The sequence below is a fragment of the Rhinoderma darwinii genome, chromosome 5 (assembly GCF_050947455.1).
Source record: "Rhinoderma darwinii isolate aRhiDar2 chromosome 5, aRhiDar2.hap1, whole genome shotgun sequence".
Taxonomy (NCBI): domain Eukaryota; kingdom Metazoa; phylum Chordata; class Amphibia; order Anura; family Rhinodermatidae; genus Rhinoderma; species Rhinoderma darwinii.
In genome coordinates, this window is record NC_134691.1 from 214200414 (window position 1) to 214224283 (window position 23870).

General features: G+C 46.7%; 8 non-coding genes and 4 pseudogenes across 8 annotated transcripts; all 12 read right to left on the minus strand.

Moving 5' to 3' along the window:
- Window positions 1-1895: 1895 nt before the first annotated feature.
- Window positions 1896-1997, minus strand: LOC142654499 (U2 spliceosomal RNA; annotated as a pseudogene).
- A 1282-nt stretch (window positions 1998-3279) lies between these two features.
- LOC142653386 (U2 spliceosomal RNA) lies at window positions 3280-3470 on the minus strand. Its single transcript, XR_012848318.1, has one exon. It is a non-coding gene; the product is annotated as a U2 spliceosomal RNA (small nuclear RNA).
- A 1282-nt stretch (window positions 3471-4752) lies between these two features.
- Window positions 4753-4943, minus strand: LOC142653387 (U2 spliceosomal RNA). Its single transcript, XR_012848319.1, has one exon. It is a non-coding gene; the product is annotated as a U2 spliceosomal RNA (small nuclear RNA).
- A 1282-nt stretch (window positions 4944-6225) lies between these two features.
- LOC142653388 (U2 spliceosomal RNA) lies at window positions 6226-6416 on the minus strand. The gene has a single exon (XR_012848320.1). It is a non-coding gene; the product is annotated as a U2 spliceosomal RNA (small nuclear RNA).
- Window positions 6417-7698: 1282 nt separating this feature from the next.
- LOC142653389 (U2 spliceosomal RNA) lies at window positions 7699-7889 on the minus strand. Its single transcript, XR_012848321.1, has one exon. It is a non-coding gene; the product is annotated as a U2 spliceosomal RNA (small nuclear RNA).
- Window positions 7890-9167: 1278 nt separating this feature from the next.
- LOC142653390 (U2 spliceosomal RNA) lies at window positions 9168-9358 on the minus strand. The gene has a single exon (XR_012848322.1). It is a non-coding gene; the product is annotated as a U2 spliceosomal RNA (small nuclear RNA).
- A 1302-nt stretch (window positions 9359-10660) lies between these two features.
- Window positions 10661-10845, minus strand: LOC142654209 (U2 spliceosomal RNA). The gene has a single exon (XR_012848928.1). It is a non-coding gene; the product is annotated as a U2 spliceosomal RNA (small nuclear RNA).
- Window positions 10846-11633: 788 nt separating this feature from the next.
- Window positions 11634-11703, minus strand: LOC142654685 (U2 spliceosomal RNA; annotated as a pseudogene).
- Window positions 11704-12977: 1274 nt separating this feature from the next.
- Window positions 12978-13148, minus strand: LOC142654372 (U2 spliceosomal RNA; annotated as a pseudogene).
- A 6382-nt stretch (window positions 13149-19530) lies between these two features.
- Window positions 19531-19712, minus strand: LOC142653819 (U2 spliceosomal RNA). The gene has a single exon (XR_012848677.1). It is a non-coding gene; the product is annotated as a U2 spliceosomal RNA (small nuclear RNA).
- Window positions 19713-20491: 779 nt separating this feature from the next.
- LOC142654686 (U2 spliceosomal RNA) lies at window positions 20492-20561 on the minus strand (annotated as a pseudogene).
- A 1282-nt stretch (window positions 20562-21843) lies between these two features.
- Window positions 21844-22035, minus strand: LOC142653945 (U2 spliceosomal RNA). The gene has a single exon (XR_012848780.1). It is a non-coding gene; the product is annotated as a U2 spliceosomal RNA (small nuclear RNA).
- Window positions 22036-23870: the final 1835 nt, after the last annotated feature.

Below are 23870 nucleotides of genomic sequence, written 5' to 3' on the forward strand. Positions count from 1 at the left end.
CTCACATTGAGGCTAAAGATGTTAAGTTTAGCAGCCATGGGGGAGAATAAAGAAGGTTAGTGCAAACGATACACCTTAGTTACCAGTCCGGTCGGGCGGATCCTCCTCTCCTGGCGGGTCCGAAAGATCCAGCAGGCCCTCTGACAAAAATTGTTCCAGGATTGTAGCCACCTGGATGTCTGTTGTGAAGTCGATGACCTCAGGTTCAGACACGAGTTCCTCCACCATCTGCTCCATTTCCTCCTGCTGCGCAAGGGAATCTTCGCAGATTTCCACGACTTGTCGCTTTGAGGACTCAGCAGCTGGGCTGTCCCTCACCTTTCTCTTCCTCTGGATGGCACCTGAGGAGACAAGAGGGGGAAAATCCTCCAGGGAGAGGACTCCAGCAGCTGGAGGGGAAGATGTTAGTGCTGCTGGAGCTGGGGAGAAGGGAGGCTGGGTTGGGAGAGGTGCAGGTGACAGGACCACTGAGATGGGTGGGTAGGAGAAGGTGAGAGCCTCAGTGGGGGTGACAGGGGTTGGGGACGGGGGGGTGGGGAGGGCCGGGCGAGGGAGGGTGGGAAGGGTAGGGCGAGGGAGGGCCGGGAGACGGGGGGGAGGGACTGTCGTCTTCTTACCATCCTTCTTATTCCCGGTCTTCTGCGCCGCTGGAGCTCTGGCTGGGGCGGGGTTCCCTCTGGCCGGAGCTTTCGCCGCTACAGTTGCCCAGGATCGATCCCTCTTCGGGCAGTCCTTGTAGGAGTGGGCTGCTTGTCCGCAGAGGTTGCACATTGTCCGTTTCGGGCAGTCTTTGGTCTCGTGTCCTGTTACCCGGCAGTTCTTGCAGGCGTCCTCCTTGCAGTCCTTCACCGAATGACCCTTCTTGCTGCATCTCCTGCAGATCTGCGGCATGTCCGGGTAGTAGATGAGGCCGTAGGAGTTGCCCAGCGAGAATGACTGGGGCAGGTGCTGGAGGCCGTCTTCCGCGCTCGAATCCTTGTTCAGTCGGACGATTACCGACCACTTGCCAGTCCAGAAGCCGAGTCCGTTCAGGATGTGGGTGGGTTCCCTCACCACTGTGCAGAACCGCTTCAGGAGCGTGGTGATGTCTTTGCCGGGGGTGTGTGGGTTCCGCATTGAGACCGTCACCCGCCTTTCCTCTCTTTGGACAGGGCAGTTGCCCACAAAGCGAGAGAAAGGGGATTCAGGCCTCGCCGCTTTCACCATCTCCCAGTACCTTCTGCAGATGTTGATCGAAGCGAAGGTCACGAAGAACATCCCGGTCATGAAGGCCTGGATGCTGATGGTCTCCGGCTTAGCGAAGCCCTGGTCCAGGAGCATCTTCTGGCAGAACACTTCTTCCGTCATGTCCGGCACTCTCCCGTCCACCTCCTTCAGCTTCAGGGCCACAGTCTGCTTCATCCAGGGCTCCAGGGTTGGAGCAGCCTGGTTCGGCTTCCTGGTGGCCTGTTGGCTTGAGGAGGCTTCAGGAGGAGATGTCCTGGCCTGGGTCGGCTCACCTGGTCCATCAGCCTTCTTCTTCTGGGTGGCAGGGTTGCTGGTTGAGGCCATGGCTTCTTCCAGCTGTTCCTGTCGCTTGGGGAGGATCTTCGATAGCTCTTTCCCGAAGGGGGCGGAGCTATGCAAATCTTCTCCTTGCTGGCCGAGGTTCTTCCACGAAATTTCTTCCGCAGCGGTTCCTCGTCGAGCTTCTTCTGCGGCCGAGCTTCTTCAAAGATCCCCTTCAGCAGCGGCTCTTCTCCGAAGGTCTCTGTCGCAGTTCTCCTTCTTCCCGGCAGCGATCTCCCGGAGCTTCTTCCCCGATGGCGGCTTCTCCCTTCTGGATCTTCGTCTTCGGTGGTTCTTCTCCGCAGTTCGTCGCCGGCTTCGTCTGGAACGCTCTTGGATCGCTAAGCTAGTGTTTATAGCCCCCAGTGGTTCTCCGAGCTATCTATCCTTACAAGGACTGATAAGAACAGATACTACACTTGATCTTAGCCAAAAGGCCGAGAAGCGATAACCCGAGCGGCCCTTGCCTTGCCCGAGCCTGTCCCATACTGCTGTTCACCCCTTGCAGCGATTCAGCCTACTCCTAGGCAATTCCATGGGGCCCTGCAGGCTCACACACATTTACAGCTACTAAGCGGGAGGTGAATAAAGGCCGGAGAGGAAGCCAGACAGGATTTGCTTCTTTTGCTTGCACCACAATGCAGTGCTGAAAGAGGAGGAATCTACATAAAAACGCCTTCCTGGCAACGCCCAAATGCCCTCCTGCCATGCAGATAAACACTGGCAGCGGCAGCAAGTGCATGCCCACAGCCACCCCTTGTTCCTTCACACCTTGTATCAGCTTTAATCCAGTCCTGTGCTGCCTGCTGAGCAGCACTGAACAACACTGCCTGGGCCCAGGCTTTTATCTCTGAGGCAGGCCCCATTATGATGTCAGAAAGCTGGCTCTGGAATCCTGAGGGCTCCACTATGACACGTGCAAAGTTCCGTCTGAACTTTATATAAGACTGTGAGGCTCAGTCAGTCACTCAGTGTTGCCTGAGAGGGCAACACTGCAACAGCCGGCCGCCAGGCTGTCTTTTTTTTGCACATTTATTTGCCTCCAGGAGGCCACAAGAGGGAGACAAGGGACTGCAAAATGGAAAATAGGCATCCACCAACTTTACAGACAACTTCTCTTTGCTCCTACAACCTCCATCCTTGCACAGTTTGTTATTCTTCCAGGTAACATAGTAACAAATCCAAATTGCTGCTCTCTTTGTAGGCAAGCAAGGGTTTGTTGCAACTGCAATTCTTACTTCTTCTTGAAATGTAGGGACGACAGTACATTCCATCACATCCACCTAGTGTACACAGGTAGGTCCATTGTGGCGGGTAGGCGGCTGGCTGCTTTAATGGCTGTTTGCTGTTCCCCTACTCCACTCCACTCCACTATTTGACTGTGGTGCTGCATCAATCAGTGGCTGGCTCAGGTGCAGCTCTTTAACTTACCTAGGAGGGAGGGAGGGAGGGCGGAGAGAAGACAAGGAAGGTGAATGAGCTGTTCCAATGTGAAATGCCGGAAACACAGAAACACAGAAGACACACACACACACACACACAACAAGAGGTGGCAATGTATTCATTAATTGCATTTAATAAATGAGCTCATTATCACACATGACTGTACAAATGCATTGTCCAACAGGTGTTGAAATAATGGGATTAAAAGGGGAGATCCCTTCAGAAAGACAGAAACAATGGCAAAGAGAAAAAACACTTTTGGAATCTGATTTTAGTCAACACATAAGGGAAGGGTGCACCGGTCCTGGAAATACTGCAATACCAGGTCAATGCGTGGAGTGGACAGAGCAAGCTCTATTTCCATCTCCCTGTTCTAAAAATCCATTTAATATATGGTCCCCAGATAGGGGACGTATCAGATATTAAACTGATAAGAACAGATACTACACTTGATCTTAGCCAAAAGGCCGAGAAGCGATAACCCGAGCGGCCCTTGCCTTGCCCGAGCCTGTCCCATACTGCTGTTCACCCCTTGCAGCGATTCAGCCTACTCCTAGGCAATTCCATGGGGCCCTGCAGGCTCACACACATTTACAGCTACTAAGCGGGAGGTGAATAAAGGCCGGAGAGGAAGCCAGACAGGATTTGCTTCTTTTGCTTGCACCACAATGCAGTGCTGAAAGAGGAGGAATCTACATAAAAACGCCTTCCTGGCAACGCCCAAATGCCCTCCTGCCATGCAGATAAACACTGGCAGCGGCAGCAAGTGCATGCCCACAGCCACCCCTTGTTCCTTCACACCTTGTATCAGCTTTAATCCAGTCCTGTGCTGCCTGCTGAGCAGCACTGAACAACACTGCCTGGGCCCAGGCTTTTATCTCTGAGGCAGGCCCCATTATGATGTCAGAAAGCTGGCTCTGGAATCCTGAGGGCTCCACTATGACACGTGCAAAGTTCCGTCTGAACTTTATATAAGACTGTGAGGCTCAGTCAGTCACTCAGTGTTGCCTGAGAGGGCAACACTGCAACAGCCGGCCGCCAGGCTGTCTTTTTTTTGCACATTTATTTGCCTCCAGGAGGCCACAAGAGGGAGACAAGGGACTGCAAAATGGAAAATAGGCATCCACCAACTTTACAGACAACTTCTCTTTGCTCCTACAACCTCCATCCTTGCACAGTTTGTTATTCTTCCAGGTAACATAGTAACAAATCCAAATTGCTGCTCTCTTTGTAGGCAAGCAAGGGTTTGTTGCAACTGCAATTCTTACTTCTTCTTGAAATGTAGGGACGACAGTACATTCCATCACATCCACCTAGTGTACACAGGTAGGTCCATTGTGGCGGGTAGGCGGCTGGCTGCTTTAATGGCTGTTTGCTGTTCCCCTACTCCACTCCACTCCACTATTTGACTGTGGTGCTGCATCAATCAGTGGCTGGCTCAGGTGCAGCTCTTTAACTTACCTAGGAGGGAGGGAGGGAGGGCGGAGAGAAGACAAGGAAGGTGAATGAGCTGTTCCAATGTGAAATGCCGGAAACACAGAAACACAGAAGACACACACACACACACACACAACAAGAGGTGGCAATGTATTCATTAATTGCATTTAATAAATGAGCTCATTATCACACATGACTGTACAAATGCATTGTCCAACAGGTGTTGAAATAATGGGATTAAAAGGGGAGATCCCTTCAGAAAGACAGAAACAATGGCAAAGAGAAAAAACACTTTTGGAATCTGATTTTAGTCAACACATAAGGGAAGGGTGCACCGGTCCTGGAAATACTGCAATACCAGGTCAATGCGTGGAGTGGACAGAGCAAGCTCTATTTCCATCTCCCTGTTCTAAAAATCCATTTAATATATGGTCCCCAGATAGGGGACGTATCAGATATTAAACTGATAAGAACAGATACTACACTTGATCTTAGCCAAAAGGCCGAGAAGCGATAACCCGAGCGGCCCTTGCCTTGCCCGAGCCTGTCCCATACTGCTGTTCACCCCTTGCAGCGATTCAGCCTACTCCTAGGCAATTCCATGGGGCCCTGCAGGCTCACACACATTTACAGCTACTAAGCGGGAGGTGAATAAAGGCCGGAGAGGAAGCCAGACAGGATTTGCTTCTTTTGCTTGCACCACAATGCAGTGCTGAAAGAGGAGGAATCTACATAAAAACGCCTTCCTGGCAACGCCCAAATGCCCTCCTGCCATGCAGATAAACACTGGCAGCGGCAGCAAGTGCATGCCCACAGCCACCCCTTGTTCCTTCACACCTTGTATCAGCTTTAATCCAGTCCTGTGCTGCCTGCTGAGCAGCACTGAACAACACTGCCTGGGCCCAGGCTTTTATCTCTGAGGCAGGCCCCATTATGATGTCAGAAAGCTGGCTCTGGAATCCTGAGGGCTCCACTATGACACGTGCAAAGTTCCGTCTGAACTTTATATAAGACTGTGAGGCTCAGTCAGTCACTCAGTGTTGCCTGAGAGGGCAACACTGCAACAGCCGGCCGCCAGGCTGTCTTTTTTTTGCACATTTATTTGCCTCCAGGAGGCCACAAGAGGGAGACAAGGGACTGCAAAATGGAAAATAGGCATCCACCAACTTTACAGACAACTTCTCTTTGCTCCTACAACCTCCATCCTTGCACAGTTTGTTATTCTTCCAGGTAACATAGTAACAAATCCAAATTGCTGCTCTCTTTGTAGGCAAGCAAGGGTTTGTTGCAACTGCAATTCTTACTTCTTCTTGAAATGTAGGGACGACAGTACATTCCATCACATCCACCTAGTGTACACAGGTAGGTCCATTGTGGCGGGTAGGCGGCTGGCTGCTTTAATGGCTGTTTGCTGTTCCCCTACTCCACTCCACTCCACTATTTGACTGTGGTGCTGCATCAATCAGTGGCTGGCTCAGGTGCAGCTCTTTAACTTACCTAGGAGGGAGGGAGGGAGGGCGGAGAGAAGACAAGGAAGGTGAATGAGCTGTTCCAATGTGAAATGCCGGAAACACAGAAACACAGAAGACACACACACACACACACACAACAAGAGGTGGCAATGTATTCATTAATTGCATTTAATAAATGAGCTCATTATCACACATGACTGTACAAATGCATTGTCCAACAGGTGTTGAAATAATGGGATTAAAAGGGGAGATCCCTTCAGAAAGACAGAAACAATGGCAAAGAGAAAAAACACTTTTGGAATCTGATTTTAGTCAACACATAAGGGAAGGGTGCACCGGTCCTGGAAATACTGCAATACCAGGTCAATGCGTGGAGTGGACAGAGCAAGCTCTATTTCCATCTCCCTGTTCTAAAAATCCATTTAATATATGGTCCCCAGATAGGGGACGTATCAGATATTAAACTGATAAGAACAGATACTACACTTGATCTTAGCCAAAAGGCCGAGAAGCGATAACCCGAGCGGCCCTTGCCTTGCCCGAGCCTGTCCCATACTGCTGTTCACCCCTTGCAGCGATTCAGCCTACTCCTAGGCAATTCCATGGGGCCCTGCAGGCTCACACACATTTACAGCTACTAAGCGGGAGGTGAATAAAGGCCGGAGAGGAAGCCAGACAGGATTTGCTTCTTTTGCTTGCACCACAATGCAGTGCTGAAAGAGGAGGAATCTACATAAAAACGCCTTCCTGGCAACGCCCAAATGCCCTCCTGCCATGCAGATAAACACTGGCAGCGGCAGCAAGTGCATGCCCACAGCCACCCCTTGTTCCTTCACACCTTGTATCAGCTTTAATCCAGTCCTGTGCTGCCTGCTGAGCAGCACTGAACAACACTGCCTGGGCCCAGGCTTTTATCTCTGAGGCAGGCCCCATTATGATGTCAGAAAGCTGGCTCTGGAATCCTGAGGGCTCCACTATGACACGTGCAAAGTTCCGTCTGAACTTTATATAAGACTGTGAGGCTCAGTCAGTCACTCAGTGTTGCCTGAGAGGGCAACACTGCAACAGCCGGCCGCCAGGCTGTCTTTTTTTTGCACATTTATTTGCCTCCAGGAGGCCACAAGAGGGAGACAAGGGACTGCAAAATGGAAAATAGGCATCCACCAACTTTACAGACAACTTCTCTTTGCTCCTACAACCTCCATCCTTGCACAGTTTGTTATTCTTCCAGGTAACATAGTAACAAATCCAAATTGCTGCTCTCTTTGTAGGCAAGCAAGGGTTTGTTGCAACTGCAATTCTTACTTCTTCTTGAAATGTAGGGACGACAGTACATTCCATCACATCCACCTAGTGTACACAGGTAGGTCCATTGTGGCGGGTAGGCGGCTGGCTGCTTTAATGGCTGTTTGCTGTTCCCCTACTCCACTCCACTCCACTATTTGACTGTGGTGCTGCATCAATCAGTGGCTGGCTCAGGTGCAGCTCTTTAACTTACCTAGGAGGGAGGGAGGGAGGGCGGAGAGAAGACAAGGAAGGTGAATGAGCTGTTCCAATGTGAAATGCCGGAAACACAGAAACACAGAAGACACACACACACACACACACAACAAGAGGTGGCAATGTATTCATTAATTGCATTTAATAAATGAGCTCATTATCACACATGACTGTACAAATGCATTGTCCAACAGGTGTTGAAATAATGGGATTAAAAGGGGAGATCCCTTCAGAAAGACAGAAACAATGGCAAAGAGAAAAAACACTTTTGGAATCTGATTTTAGTCAACACATAAGGGAAGGGTGCACCGGTCCTGGAAATACTGCAATACCAGGTCAATGCGTGGAGTGGACAGAGCAAGCTCTATTTCCATCTCCCTGTTCTAAAAATCCATTTAATATATGGTCCCCAGATAGGGGACGTATCAGATATTAAACTGATAAGAACAGATACTACACTTGATCTTAGCCAAAAGGCCGAGAAGCGATAACCCGAGCGGCCCTTGCCTTGCCCGAGCCTGTCCCATACTGCTGTTCACCCCTTGCAGCGATTCAGCCTACTCCTAGGCAATTCCATGGGGCCCTGCAGGCTCACACACATTTACAGCTACTAAGCGGGAGGTGAATAAAGGCCGGAGAGGAAGCCAGACAGGATTTGCTTCTTTTGCTTGCACCACAATGCAGTGCTGAAAGAGGAGGAATCTACATAAAAACGCCTTCCTGGCAACGCCCAAATGCCCTCCTGCCATGCAGATAAACACTGGCAGCGGCAGCAAGTGCATGCCCACAGCCACCCCTTGTTCCTTCACACCTTGTATCAGCTTTAATCCAGTCCTGTGCTGCCTGCTGAGCAGCACTGAACAACACTGCCTGGGCCCAGGCTTTTATCTCTGAGGCAGGCCCCATTATGATGTCAGAAAGCTGGCTCTGGAATCCTGAGGGCTCCACTATGACACGTGCAAAGTTCCGTCTGAACTTTATATAAGACTGTGAGGCTCAGTCAGTCACTCAGTGTTGCCTGAGAGGGCAACACTGCAACAGCCGGCCGCCAGGCTGTCTTTTTTTTGCACATTTATTTGCCTCCAGGAGGCCACAAGAGGGAGACAAGGGACTGCAAAATGGAAAATAGGCATCCACCAACTTTACAGACAACTTCTCTTTGCTCCTACAACCTCCATCCTTGCACAGTTTGTTATTCTTCCAGGTAACATAGTAACAAATCCAAATTGCTGCTCTCTTTGTAGGCAAGCAAGGGTTTGTTGCAACTGCAATTCTTACTTCTTCTTGAAATGTAGGGACGACAGTACATTCCATCACATCCACCTAGTGTACACAGGTAGGTCCATTGTGGCGGGTAGGCGGCTGGCTGCTTTAATGGCTGTTTGCTGTTCCCCTACTCCACTCCACTCCACTATTTGACTGTGGTGCTGCATCAATCAGTGGCTGGCTCAGGTGCAGCTCTTTAACTTACCTAGGAGGGAGGGAGGGCGGAGAGAAGACAAGGAAGGTGAATGAGCTGTTCCAATGTGAAATGCCGGAAACACAGAAACACAGAAGACACACACACACACACACACAACAAGAGGTGGCAATGTATTCATTAATTGCATTTAATAAATGAGCTCATTATCACACATGACTGTACAAATGCATTGTCCAACAGGTGTTGAAATAATGGGATTAAAAGGGGAGATCCCTTCAGAAAGACAGAAACAATGGCAAAGAGAAAAAACACTTTTGGAATCTGATTTTAGTCAACACATAAGGGAAGGGTGCACCGGTCCTGGAAATACTGCAATACCAGGTCAATGCGTGGAGTGGACAGAGCAAGCTCTATTTCCATCTCCCTGTTCTAAAAATCCATTTAATATATGGTCCCCAGATAGGGGACGTATCAGATATTAAACTGATAAGAACAGATACTACACTTGATCTTAGCCAAAAGGCCGAGAAGCGATAACCCGAGCGGCCCTTGCCTTGCCCGAGCCTGTCCCATACTGCTGTTCACCCTGCTGTTCACCCCTTGCAGCGATTCAGCCTACTCCTAGGCAATTCCATGGGGCCCTGCAGGCTCACACACATTTACAGCTACTAAGCGGGAGGTGAATAAAGGCCGGAGAGGAAGCCAGACAGGATTTGCTTCTTTTGCTTGCACCACAATGCAGTGCTGAAAGAGGAGGAATCTACATAAAAACGCCTTCCTGGCAACGCCCAAATGCCCTCCTGCCATGCAGATAAACACTGGCAGCGGCAGCAAGTGCATGCCCACAGCCACCCCTTGTTCCTTCACACCTTGTATCAGCTTTAATCCAGTCCTGTGCTGCCTGCTGAGCAGCACTGAACAACACTGCCTGGGCCCAGGCTTTTATCTCTGAGGCAGGCCCCATTATGATGTCAGAAAGCTGGCTCTGGAATCCTGAGGGCTCCACTATGACACGTGCAAAGTTCCGTCTGAACTTTATATAAGACTGTGAGGCTCAGTCAGTCACTCAGTGTTGCCTGAGAGGGCAACACTGCAACAGCCGGCCGCCAGGCTGTCTTTTTTTTGCACATTTATTTGCCTCCAGGAGGCCACAAGAGGGAGACAAGGGACTGCAAAATGGAAAATAGGCATCCACCAACTTTACAGACAACTTCTCTTTGCTCCTACAACCTCCATCCTTGCACAGTTTGTTATTCTTCCAGGTAACATAGTAACAAATCCAAATTGCTGCTCTCTTTGTAGGCAAGCAAGGGTTTGTTGCAACTGCAATTCTTACTTCTTCTTGAAATGTAGGGACGACAGTACATTCCATCACATCCACCTAGTGTACACAGGTAGGTCCATTGTGGCGGGTAGGCGGCTGGCTGCTTTAATGGCTGTTTGCTGTTCCCCTACTCCACTCCACTCCACTATTTGACTGTGGTGCTGCATCAATCAGTGGCTGGCTCAGGTGCAGCTCTTTAACTTACCTAGGAGGGAGGGAGGGAGGGCGGAGAGAAGACAAGGAAGGTGAATGAGCTGTTCCAATGTGAAATGCCGGAAACACAGAAACACAGAAGACACACACACACACACACACACACACACAACAAGAGGTGGCAATGTATTCATTAATTGCATTTAATAAATGAGCTCATTATCACACATGACTGTACAAATGCATTGTCCAACAGGTGTTGAAATAATGGGATTAAAAGGGGAGATCCCTTCAGAAAGACAGAAACAATGGCAAAGAGAAAAAACACTTTTGGAATCTGATTTTAGTCAACACATAAGGGAAGGGTGCACCGGTCCTGGAAATACTGCAATACCAGGTCAATGCGTGGAGTGGACAGAGCAAGCTCTATTTCCATCTCCCTGTTCTAAAAATCCATTTAATATATGGTCCCCAGATAGGGGACGTATCAGATATTAAACTGATAAGAACAGATTTTTTTTTTTTTTTTTTATTGAAAGCCCGAGCCGTGCTTTCTATCACCCAAGTGCATAAAAAGTGCAGAGGTGCCACACAAAAAGTGCACAAGGATGCGGTCTATCGCAGCCCTTCTCTTAAAAGAGAGAGGCCCCGCATAACCATTCCCTGACCCTCCAAACCATAGGCCTAGAGGATCAAGGATCGATGGTCCCCCCTCGCCGAAGCTTAGGGAGACCCAAACACACTCCTAGGCTTCTACCTGGGCTGCCACCCCAGTGTCCACCTAGGAGCCTGCATCCTAGTTGCACCTCCCCTCCGAAGAAGGGAGGCCGGGTTGCAGGGGAAAAAGGAACCAGAAGGCCACACATTTTCCCCCTAGACCTCAGGAGGGTCCCAAAAGGGCACCGCATCCCAAAATCCTTGTGACAAACGTGACAAACACACAGTGAAAAACAAAATTAAATAAGTGGATGTGCGCTGTGATACAGCCTGGACATCCGCCAGGTATATAAAAATTCCTCATCTCCCAGCCAGAAGGCCGGGAGAATAAAGGTGTGTGCTTAAAAGTGTGAAAGAAGAGTGCGTGCAAGTGTGCCTTCACTCAGTGGGATCCCACCCCCAGTGAGTTAGGGCACCCCAGGGTCACCAGCCCTGGGGCACATAGCAACTCGGGCTTCCAAACTACCCGGCCTAATGACCTCGATCCGGCGGTCGCCTGGTCACCTACAAATGGTACCTTTAAACCAAATGCGTACACCAGAGCGATGACCGTTGTGGTTCCCTGCCCTCACCTCGGCGTTCTGTCATCCCCCTACGATGGCCCACGTACCACCGGCAGGGATGATTACTAACCTCAGCTTGAGCAGGTACTACACTTGATCTTAGCCAAAAGGCCGAGAAGCGATAACCCGAGCGGCCCTTGCCTTGCCCGAGCCTGTCCCATACTGCTGTTCACCCCTTGCAGCGATTCAGCCTACTCCTAGGCAATTCCATGGGGCCCTGCAGGCTCACACACATTTACAGCTACTAAGCGGGAGGTGAATAAAGGCCGGAGAGGAAGCCAGACAGGATTTGCTTCTTTTGCTTGCACCACAATGCAGTGCTGAAAGAGGAGGAATCTACATAAAAACGCCTTCCTGGCAACGCCCAAATGCCCTCCTGCCATGCAGATAAACACTGGCAGCGGCAGCAAGTGCATGCCCACAGCCACCCCTTGTTCCTTCACACCTTGTATCAGCTTTAATCCAGTCCTGTGCTGCCTGCTGAGCAGCACTGAACAACACTGCCTGGGCCCAGGCTTTTATCTCTGAGGCAGGCCCCATTATGATGTCAGAAAGCTGGCTCTGGAATCCTGAGGGCTCCACTATGACACGTGCAAAGTTCCGTCTGAACTTTATATAAGACTGTGAGGCTCAGTCAGTCACTCAGTGTTGCCTGAGAGGGCAACACTGCAACAGCCGGCCGCCAGGCTGTCTTTTTTTTGCACATTTATTTGCCTCCAGGAGGCCACAAGAGGGAGACAAGGGACTGCAAAATGGAAAATAGGCATCCACCAACTTTACAGACAACTTCTCTTTGCTCCTACAACCTCCATCCTTGCACAGTTTGTTATTCTTCCAGGTAACATAGTAACAAATCCAAATTGCTGCTCTCTTTGTAGGCAAGCAAGGGTTTGTTGCAACTGCAATTCTTACTTCTTCTTGAAATGTAGGGACGACAGTACATTCCATCACATCCACCTAGTGTACACAGGTAGGTCCATTGTGGCGGGTAGGCGGCTGGCTGCTTTAATGGCTGTTTGCTGTTCCCCTACTCCACTCCACTCCACTATTTGACTGTGGTGCTGCATCAATCAGTGGCTGGCTCAGGTGCAGCTCTTTAACTTACCTAGGAGGGAGGGAGGGCGGAGAGAAGACAAGGAAGGTGAATGAGCTGTTCCAATGTGAAATGCCGGAAACACAGAAACACAGAAGACACACACACACACACAACAAGAGGTGGCAATGTATTCATTAATTGCATTTAATAAATGAGCTCATTATCACACATGACTGTACAAATGCATTGTCCAACAGGTGTTGAAATAATGGGATTAAAAGGGGAGATCCCTTCAGAAAGACAGAAACAATGGCAAAGAGAAAAAACACTTTTGGAATCTGATTTTAGTCAACACATAAGGGAAGGGTGCACCGGTCCTGGAAATACTGCAATACCAGGTCAATGCGTGGAGTGGACAGAGCAAGCTCTATTTCCATCTCCCTGTTCTAAAAATCCATTTAATATATGGTCCCCAGATAGGGGACGTATCAGATATTAAACTGATAAGAACAGATTTTTTTTTTTTTTTTTTTTTTTTTTTTTTTTTTTTTTTTTTTTTTTTTTTTTTTTTTTTTTTTTTTTTTTTTTATTAAACCATTCAGGTTTTTTTGAATAAAACCGAGAACTGTAGTTGTTCAAACCACCTCTCTATTTTTCAAAAAATCTCATCATTCTGGTTCATTATTTTATTTTTCCATCAAATACAAGATAAATCAAACAAAATTCCTCAAACTAAATACCTCCATTTTAACATTCGCCATATCCCTTCCGCATCCATACCTCTTTCTAGATCCCATTTATAATAAAAATACAATTTAGCCAATACCATACTAACCACATCCTCCATCTCAAATACTTCTCTTTTATACACATTCAAATTCCTCGTATTCCACAATACCTCTTTCACACAAGTCAAAAAAATCCACAACACTCTATCCTTTTCACTACCCAAACTACACAAACCAAACAAGACAATTTCATACGTCAAACTCTTCAAACCAGTCAATTCTTCGCACAACCCACTCAACTTTTTCCAAACATCCTTTGCATGCTTACACGACCAAAACACATGACTCACATCCTCATCATCCCCACAACCTTCTCTCGGACACCTTTCAGATGCAACCAAACCTCTTCTTTTCTGAACACTCCTTACAGGCAACACTCCATGTACCGACATCCATAATAAATCTTTCTGCTTATTTGACACATCATACGTAACAATCTTCTTCCACACAGACTTAGACTCCATCGAATTCAAACCATTTACAGAACACATCACATTATTCATACACATACTTCTCACAACATTCTTTTCTCTCAAAAATCTCTCCATTCTTACATCCTCTAGCTGGAACTTTTTGATAAATTTTTCTACATACAAATACCACCCCGTGCACTGGAAAGCAATTGGTTTACATAAATTTCGTTTTTCCCAACTTAGACGCTGAATCACCGTTCCAGCTAGATATTTAGACATTCTGGAAGCCTTGGATTCCTTAAATAAAAGCTCTACAAAAAAACGTACACAATTAATTCCAATGAAAATCTCCAAATTTGGGAAATCAAGGCCTCCATTACGTCTGCTTTTCATTAGAATTTCTCTCCTTGCCTTCTCAATCCCGCTCCCCCATAGAAAAAGGAACAAAACTCTATTCACTTTTTTTAACATAGCAACAGCAGGAGGAAAAACCAGAGCAACATATAAAATCATAGGTAGAATAATACTTTTGACAATTAAAACCTTCCCCGAAAAAGAAAGATCCCTCATTCTCCACATTTCCAACTTTCGCACAATCCTACCACCTAACTCATCCCAACTTTCTTTCCCTTTCAGCTCATCATCAAACACAATACCCAAAATTCTCACACCATTCACCTGTTCCATATCAGAATCACACACTCGCTCATTACTGAAAAAAATTTTAAATTTGCTCTTACCCCAATTTATTTTAAAAGCAGACGCAATACAAAACATATTTACAATCAACTTCACTCTGGACATATCATACACTGAATCACACAATACACAAATATCATCCATATATCCCAAAGCTTTCACACGCTTTCCATCACACCCGGGCACCACCAAACCTTTCACAACCTTATCATTTCTAATCATTTGCAACAATGGTTCAATCGCACAAATAAAAAGGATGGGAGACAACGGACAACCCTGTCGCACACCAGACATAATACTAAATGATTCTGAAAAAAACCCATTCACCTGCACACAACTCTTTGCATTCGCGTATAATTTCTTCAACAAACTCACAAACTGAACCGGAAAACCCATTCTCTCTAACACTTTGAACAAAAACACATGCGCCACACGATCAAACGCTTTCTCAAAATCTAACGCACACACAATCACCTTCTTATTCCGACCCTTACAATCCTCAAGCATGTCCCGCACCAACGCCACGTTCTCATGCAATTTCCTTTTCGGTACCGCACATACCTGATCCTCATCAATTACACACCCAATCACATCTCTCATACGATTCGCAATCAGCTTGGCAAAAATTTTATAATCCGTATTCAGCAAAGTAATTGGTCGCCAATTTTCTAACCGTCTCTTATCTCCTTTTTTATGCAACAGAACTACCATACCCTTCTTCATCACATCACACATATTCGTCCCAGAAAACAACACTCTCATAACATCAATAACATCCTTCCCAATTATATCCCAATATTTCCCATAGAAATCAGCTGGTATTCCATCGGTCCCTGGAGACTTATTTTTGGCCATACTTCCCACCACATCCTTTACTTCACCATCCATAATCTCACCAAGCAAAAGCTCACATTCACTTTCAGGAACAAAATTACACACAATATCCAAAAACTCATCATCGTCACCCAGATCACACTTCTTCACATCATACAGTTGTTTATAAAAATCAGACACCACATCAATCACATCCTTACCAAACACCTCTTTATCATCCTTATCCAATAACACATTCATACCACTTTTCCCACCACACATTTTTTTAAAGAAAAATCTAGTGCACTTCTCGTGATTATCTCTAACCTCCACCTTAGACCTAAATATTATTTCTTTCCCTTTCTCTCGGAACCACTCCTTAATATCTTTTTTTGTTTTTTCCAAATCGTGTCTTACATCCATACCCAAATTTTTACATTGTTGAAGGAACGTCATCCGCATATTAAAGCGTGAATATTGCAATCTTTTCCTTCTCGCTCTTCTATACCCTATCTGTCTAAAAAACCCACCAATCTTTTTTTTCACCCATACCCACCATTCACACACATTAGAGAAAGAACTTTTCTTCCTAACCCAAAACCCATATTTTTTCCCAAACCTAGTTTTTACCCTTTCATCACTCAAAAAACTAACATTCATCTTCCATACCCCTCTACCATAAAAGAAATTATTTATAACAAAAACCCCCAACAAACACTCGTGATCTGAAAACCACACTCTCTCCTGCGCATAATCTACACATTTCATTGCTGAAATAGAAAAAAAGAAAAAGTCCAGACGAGAATCCGTTCTTCCGTCATCGGCATGGTACGTAAATGGACCTGGTTTCCTGGTGACAGCGTCCTGCAAAGCAAAGTCCTGCAAAATTTTATTCCACAAACTTCCGGTAGCGTCCACATTTGACTCTGTGGATCCAGCTCGGGCCTGCTTCTCCAGGATACAGTTAATATCACCGACAATAATAACAGGAACTTTACCATGTAGAAAAAATTTTAAACTATCAAAAAGTGCCAACCTATCAGATTTCACAGCATGGCCATAGATATTGATAAGCCTAAACTGCCATCCCTTATAGGATAGTAACACACAGACACATCTTCCTTCCTGAATGATCTGAGTCTGTTTGATGACAAACTCATTATTTTTGAAGAGAATACCAATTCCATCATTCCTATTTGTGGAAGAAAAGGACCAAATTGCTTCCCCAAACTTCCATTCTTCTTTCCTAGGCATTTTTGATAAACCACACTCTTGTACGCAAACAATGTCACTGCCCTTAGAGGCCAAAAAGTCCAGGACTGCAGCACGCTTGTGAGCAGAGGAGAACACCCGTACATTTTGTGAGACAATCTTTAATCTCAAAGACATGCGGGCATAGTATGGTTAGTGGAAAAGCAAGCCATGAAATAGCCAGAACATATCACGTCCCAGGGAAATACATTGCTCTTTCCAGATTTGCCACATTGACTTCACTGAGGAAACCTTCCCCAGGAGAGCTGGGTACTTCTGAGGCCACCTCAGATGACTTAGGGCTACAACTAGAGTCACTGTCCAGCAATGAGAAAGGATTTGCATGAGCAGAATCTTCCAACAAACCAATCTTCAGTCTCTTCACCGCCTTTCCAGATTTCCCCCTTTTTGAGACAACTTTGTGGAAAATTTCCGCACTAGTGGCACTAGGCATCCTGGCCTCCTTCTCGTCCTCCTCCGATATTGACCACTCCACTTTAGCTGAGTCTTCCGTTTTTGACTCTGGGCTAGAGAAAGACAAAATTTGCATACTTGCACCATTATCAGGGTATGCACACCCACTAGGTGGCGCTGTGTCTTCACCTTCCATAGGTATAACCACAGGTGTCTCATCAACAGTTGGCTCTGCAGGAGGGACCACACCCAACTCCATGCTGTCAGTATGTGAGGTTAGAACCTCTCCTAATCCAGCTTTCCCAGGGTCCTGAGAAGCAGCCACAGAAACACTGCCAGCAGGCTCTGAAATTACATCAGAAGAGGCAGCAAGGGAACTTGTTGTTCTCACCTGTCTGCCCCATGTCCTTCTCTCTTGCCCTAAGAAGGGAAACACCTTTGGGCATTTTCTACAGGTATGACCAGGCAAACCACAAATATCACACCTGGATGGGGAAATGCATGCACTAACCTCATGTCCTGTTTCCTTGCAATTTCTGCAAACCTTGCCTTTACATGCATCTTTAGTATGCCCGTAGGAAAAACATGATCTGCAAAATGATGGCATATCTTGGTAGTAAAGATATCCCTTGTTCCCACCAATGGAAAAATTAGCAGGAGGATTCATCACTCCTCCAATACAGCTGGAGTCAGGTTTCAGCCTGACCCAGTACTTGATATCACCATTGAAAACTCCCCATAGGTTCTTCTGCTCCACACCTCCTCTAACATGGGTACAGTAGTGAGCTAAAAAGGCCCTGACCAGCCTTCTATCCAGAAATGGGTTATACATGTGGATGGTAATACATTTCTCCACTGCTGAGAAAAGAGGTAGCACTTCAATAGATTTTAAAGCCTCATGCATATGTTTCTCCTTGAGCAACTGAAAAACATTTAGACAGTAGGCGGCCTCAAAAAAGGATACGTCATACGTAGCAATATTGCTGAAAGCTTGGATACAGAATACCTCTACCAATGTGACTCCAGCCAGGTCCAGAAGGATGTTCTCAATGATGTGCCCAGTATCCACTTCTTCTCTCCTCTGCTCATTCACCACAAAACGAATTGTATTCCGCACAGCTGCCATCTTGATGAGGAATGCCCAACGGCACGATGATCGCTCCCAAAAACGTCGGAGAGGACTCCACGAAAGACCGAACCCCCGGCCCAGACCAGGCAATAAACCTGATCTGAGCCAAAAGGCCGAGAAGCGATAACCCGAGCGGCCCTTGCCTTGCCCGAGCCTGTCCCATACTGCTGTTCACCCCTTGCAGCGATTCAGCCTACTCCTAGGCAATTCCATGGGGCCCTGCAGGCTCACACACATTTACAGCTACTAAGCGGGAGGTGAATAAAGGCCGGAGAGGAAGCCAGACAGGATTTGCTTCTTTTGCTTGCACCACAATGCAGTGCTGAAAGAGGAGGAATCTACATAAAAACGCCTTCCTGGCAACGCCCAAATGCCCTCCTGCCATGCAGATAAACACTGGCAGCGGCAGCAAGTGCATGCCCACAGCCACCCCTTGTTCCTTCACACCTTGTATCAGCTTTAATCCAGTCCTGTGCTGCCTGCTGAGCAGCACTGAACAACACTGCCTGGGCCCAGGCTTTTATCTCTGAGGCAGGCCCCATTATGATGTCAGAAAGCTGGCTCTGGAATCCTGAGGGCTCCACTATGACACGTGCAAAGTTCCGTCTGAACTTTATATAAGACTGTGAGGCTCAGTCAGTCACTCAGTGTTGCCTGAGAGGGCAACACTGCAACAGCCGGCCGCCAGGCTGTCTTTTTTTTGCACATTTATTTGCCTCCAGGAGGCCACAAGAGGGAGACAAGGGACTGCAAAATGGAAAATAGGCATCCACCAACTTTACAGACAACTTCTCTTTGCTCCTACAACCTCCATCCTTGCACAGTTTGTTATTCTTCCAGGTAACATAGTAACAAATCCAAATTGCTGCTCTCTTTGTAGGCAAGCAAGGGTTTGTTGCAACTGCAATTCTTACTTCTTCTTGAAATGTAGGGACGACAGTACATTCCATCACATCCACCTAGTGTACACAGGTAGGTCCATTGTGGCGGGTAGGCGGCTGGCTGCTTTAATGGCTGTTTGCTGTTCCCCTACTCCACTCCACTCCACTATTTGACTGTGGTGCTGCATCAATCAGTGGCTGGCTCAGGTGCAGCTCTTTAACTTACCTAGGAGGGAGGGAGGGAGGGCGGAGAGAAGACAAGGAAGGTGAATGAGCTGTTCCAATGTGAAATGCCGGAAACACAGAAACACAGAAGACACACACACACACACACACAACAAGAGGTGGCAATGTATTCATTAATTGCATTTAATAAATGAGCTCATTATCACACATGACTGTACAAATGCATTGTCCAACAGGTGTTGAAATAATGGGATTAAAAGGGGAGATCCCTTCAGAAAGACAGAAACAATGGCAAAGAGAAAAAACACTTTTGGAATCTGATTTTAGTCAACACATAAGGGAAGGGTGCACCGGTCCTGGAAATACTGCAATACCAGGTCAATGCGTGGAGTGGACAGAGCAAGCTCTATTTCCATCTCCCTGTTCTAAAAATCCATTTAATATATGGTCCCCAGATAGGGGACGTATCAGATATTAAACTGATAAGAACAGATTTTTAATTGAAAGCCCGAGCCGTGCTTTCTATCACCCAAGTGCATAAAAAGTGCAGAGGTGCCACACAAAAAGTGCACAAGGATGCGGTCTATCGCAGCCCTTCTCTTAAAAGAGAGAGGCCCCGCATAACCATTCCCTGACCCTCCAAACCTTAGGCCTAGAGGATCAAGGATCGATGGTCCCCCCTCGCCGAAGCTTAGGGAGACCCAAACACACTCCTAGGCTTCTACCTGGGCTGCCACCCCAGTGTCCACCTAGGAGCCTGCATCCTAGTTGCACCTCCCCTCCGAAGAAGGGAGGCCGGGTTGCAGGGGAAAAAGGAACCAGAAGGCCACACATTTTCCCCCTAGACCTCAGGAGGGTCCCAAAAGGGCACCGCATCCCAAAATCCTTGTGACAAACGTGACAAACACACAGTGAAAAACAAAATTAAATAAGTGGATGTGCGCTGTGATACAGCCTGGACATCCGCCAGGTATATAAAAATTCCTCATCTCCCAGCCAGAAGGCCGGGAGAATAAAGGTGTGTGCTTAAAAGTGTGAAAGAAGAGTGCGTGCAAGTGTGCCTTCACTCAGTGGGATCCCACCCCCAGTGAGTTAGGGCACCCCAGGGTCACCAGCCCTGGGGCACATAGCAACTCGGGCTTTCAAACTACCCGACCTCCTGACCTCGATCCGGCGGTCGCCTGGTCACCTACAAATGGTACCTTTAAACCAAATGCGTACACCAGAGCGATGACCGTTGTGGTTCCCTGCCCTCACCTCGGCGTTCTGTCATCCCCCTACGATGGCCCACGTACCACCGGCAGGGATGATTACTAACCTCAGCTTGAGCAGGTACTACACTTGATCTTAGCCAAAAGGCCGAGAAGCGATAACCCGAGCGGCCCTTGCCTTGCCCGAGCCTGTCCCATACTGCTGTTCACCCCTTGCAGCGATTCAGCCTACTCCTAGGCAATTCCATGGGGCCCTGCAGGCTCACACACATTTACAGCTACTAAGCGGGAGGTGAATAAAGGCCGGAGAGGAAGCCAGACAGGATTTGCTTCTTTTGCTTGCACCACAATGCAGTGCTGAAAGAGGAGGAATCTACATAAAAACGCCTTCCTGGCAACGCCCAAATGCCCTCCTGCCATGCAGATAAACACTGGCAGCGGCAGCAAGTGCATGCCCACAGCCACCCCTTGTTCCTTCACACCTTGTATCAGCTTTAATCCAGTCCTGTGCTGCCTGCTGAGCAGCACTGAACAACACTGCCTGGGCCCAGGCTTTTATCTCTGAGGCAGGCCCCATTATGATGTCAGAAAGCTGGCTCTGGAATCCTGAGGGCTCCACTATGACACGTGCAAAGTTCCGTCTGAACTTTATATAAGACTGTGAGGCTCAGTCAGTCACTCAGTGTTGCCTGAGAGGGCAACACTGCAACAGCCGGCCGCCAGGCTGTCTTTTTTTTGCACATTTATTTGCCTCCAGGAGGCCACAAGAGGGAGACAAGGGACTGCAAAATGGAAAATAGGCATCCACCAACTTTACAGACAACTTCTCTTTGCTCCTACAACCTCCATCCTTGCACAGTTTGTTATTCTTCCAGGTAACATAGTAACAAATCCAAATTGCTGCTCTCTTTGTAGGCAAGCAAGGGTTTGTTGCAACTGCAATTCTTACTTCTTCTTGAAATGTAGGGACGACAGTACATTCCATCACATCCACCTAGTGTACACAGGTAGGTCCATTGTGGCGGGTAGGCGGCTGGCTGCTTTAATGGCTGTTTGCTGTTCCCCTACTCCACTCCACTCCACTATTTGACTGTGGTGCTGCATCAATCAGTGGCTGGCTCAGGTGCAGCTCTTTAACTTACCTAGGAGGGAGGGAGGGAGGGCGGAGAGAAGACAAGGAAGGTGAATGAGCTGTTCCAATGTGAAATGCCGGAAACACAGAAACACAGAAGACACACACACACACACACACAACAAGAGGTGGCAATGTATTCATTAATTGCATTTAATAAATGAGCTCATTATCACACATGACTGTACAAATGCATTGTCCAACAGGTGTTGAAATAATGGGATTAAAAGGGGAGATCCCTTCAGAAAGACAGAAACAATGGCAAAGAGAAAAAACACTTTTGGAATCTGATTTTAGTCAACACATAAGGGAAGGGTGCACCGGTCCTGGAAATACTGCAATACCAGGTCAATGCGTGGAGTGGACAGAGCAAGCTCTATTTCCATCTCCCTGTTCTAAAAATCCATTTAATATATGGTCCCCAGATAGGGGACGTATCAGATATTAAACTGATAAGAACAGATAAGGTTTCAACAAAGTTTTTTATTGGCAAAAATAATATATTTTACAGACTTTTTTTTAAAATTGAAACCACAAGATAAAATCAACAGCATAATACATGAATATTCATACATTTAAATGAATACAAAAGTAATAATAATAAGACCATTAATACAGATGTTATAATAAAAGTACAGAACAATAGCAGGATAAAATTTATACAGGGCATAAAAGACATAAAAGAATAAAACCATTTTTATTTACAATGTTATGGTATTCCACATTTGCAAACACCACATGGATGTTGCTTCTTTTACCCCTAGCTGCTTTTTGTCCCTAAGATAATAAATATACATTTCACTTAGGGCATATTTCACACAATTTTTAACGTCAATAAAATCATGTTTAAAAAGCAGAATGTTCCTAACCTTCCAAATGGCATTCTTAAAACAGTTTAAAATGATCCAACAGACCATTTGCTGTTTAAAACTTGGGCAGTTAAAAAGACCATAAAACACGTATTCAAATTTAAGATCTTTAAGACCGCAGGCCCATTTCAGCAATGGGCCTACCTTCCTCCAAACCTCCTGTGCATATGGGCAGTTCCAAAACAGGTGCATTATCGTCTCGTCGTCACCACACCTGTCTCTCGGGCACTTGGCTCTCGCCACCAGTCCTCGCCTATGCTGGAATTCACGAGTAGGGAGGCACTGGTGAACGATTGCCCAGGCAAGGTCCTTGTGCACATTTGCCATAAATTTCCCGAAAACGTTCCGCCACACCACCTTGGACCTTGCCTGTGAGAAATTTGAAACTGCCAGTGTATCCTCCTGCCGCCTACAGGAGAGTGACACTTTTTTCTGGTCCCCCAATATGTCAGGCTCCAATTCTTGGAGACCTAGGAGCCTGACAGTTTTTTCGAGCACCGCATATTGTTTTGGGGGACACAGAAGCACAGGAGAATTCAAAGGGACACGAAACCATCGTTTAAAAATCATGCCCGTAGCGTACTTTAAAAAGTAGCTAAAAATACCATCAGAATTATACATTTTAAAACAGAAGCAAAAGTATTTAATGTAAAAGAAGTTAAAAAGGTTAGGAACATCTCTCCCGCCATTGTCCTTACATCTGTACATAAAATCACGTTTTAGTTTTTCCATTTTGGAACCCCATAAAAACATAAAACAGATCCTGGTCACTTTTTTAATATATAAAATTGTTGGAGGGAAAACCATAGCTACATAAAGCATTATGGGTAATAAAACAGATTTAATTATTAAAACTTTTCCCTCCATGGTGAGATTTCTCAAATTCCACATTAAAACCTTTTTTTCCATTTTGGCAATTACTGAATCCCAATTGGGTCTCCCATCGTTTTCTTGATTAAAAACAATTCCTAAAATTTTTATCTGATCCTGCTGCATGTTAACTCCTGGTGTCACAGAGGAATCCCATACACCAGTATAAAAACAGTCACACTTATCAACGTTTAATTTAAAACCAGAGGCTTCACAAAAAAAGCCGGTGTTCCTCAATGCCCGTCTCATAGAAGCGGCGTCTGGGCATAGGACGGTGGCGTCATCCATATAGCCTAGGATTTTTACCTGGTTCCCCCTTCCTCCAGGTATGGGCACGCCTCTGATGACTTTATCATCTCTTATTAGGGTGAACAGAGGTTCTATGGCACAAATAAAAAGGAGCGGAGACAACGGGCACCCCTGTTTCACCCCTGATAAAAGAGGAACACCTTTAGTTAAAAATCCGTTGATAGAAATTTGGCTAAAACAGGATCGATATAAAAGCTTAATACGTGTTAAAATAATTTCAGGAACAGCCATCTTTTTAAGAACCATAAAAAGATATTCATGGGAGACCCGGTCAAAAGCCTTCTCGAAA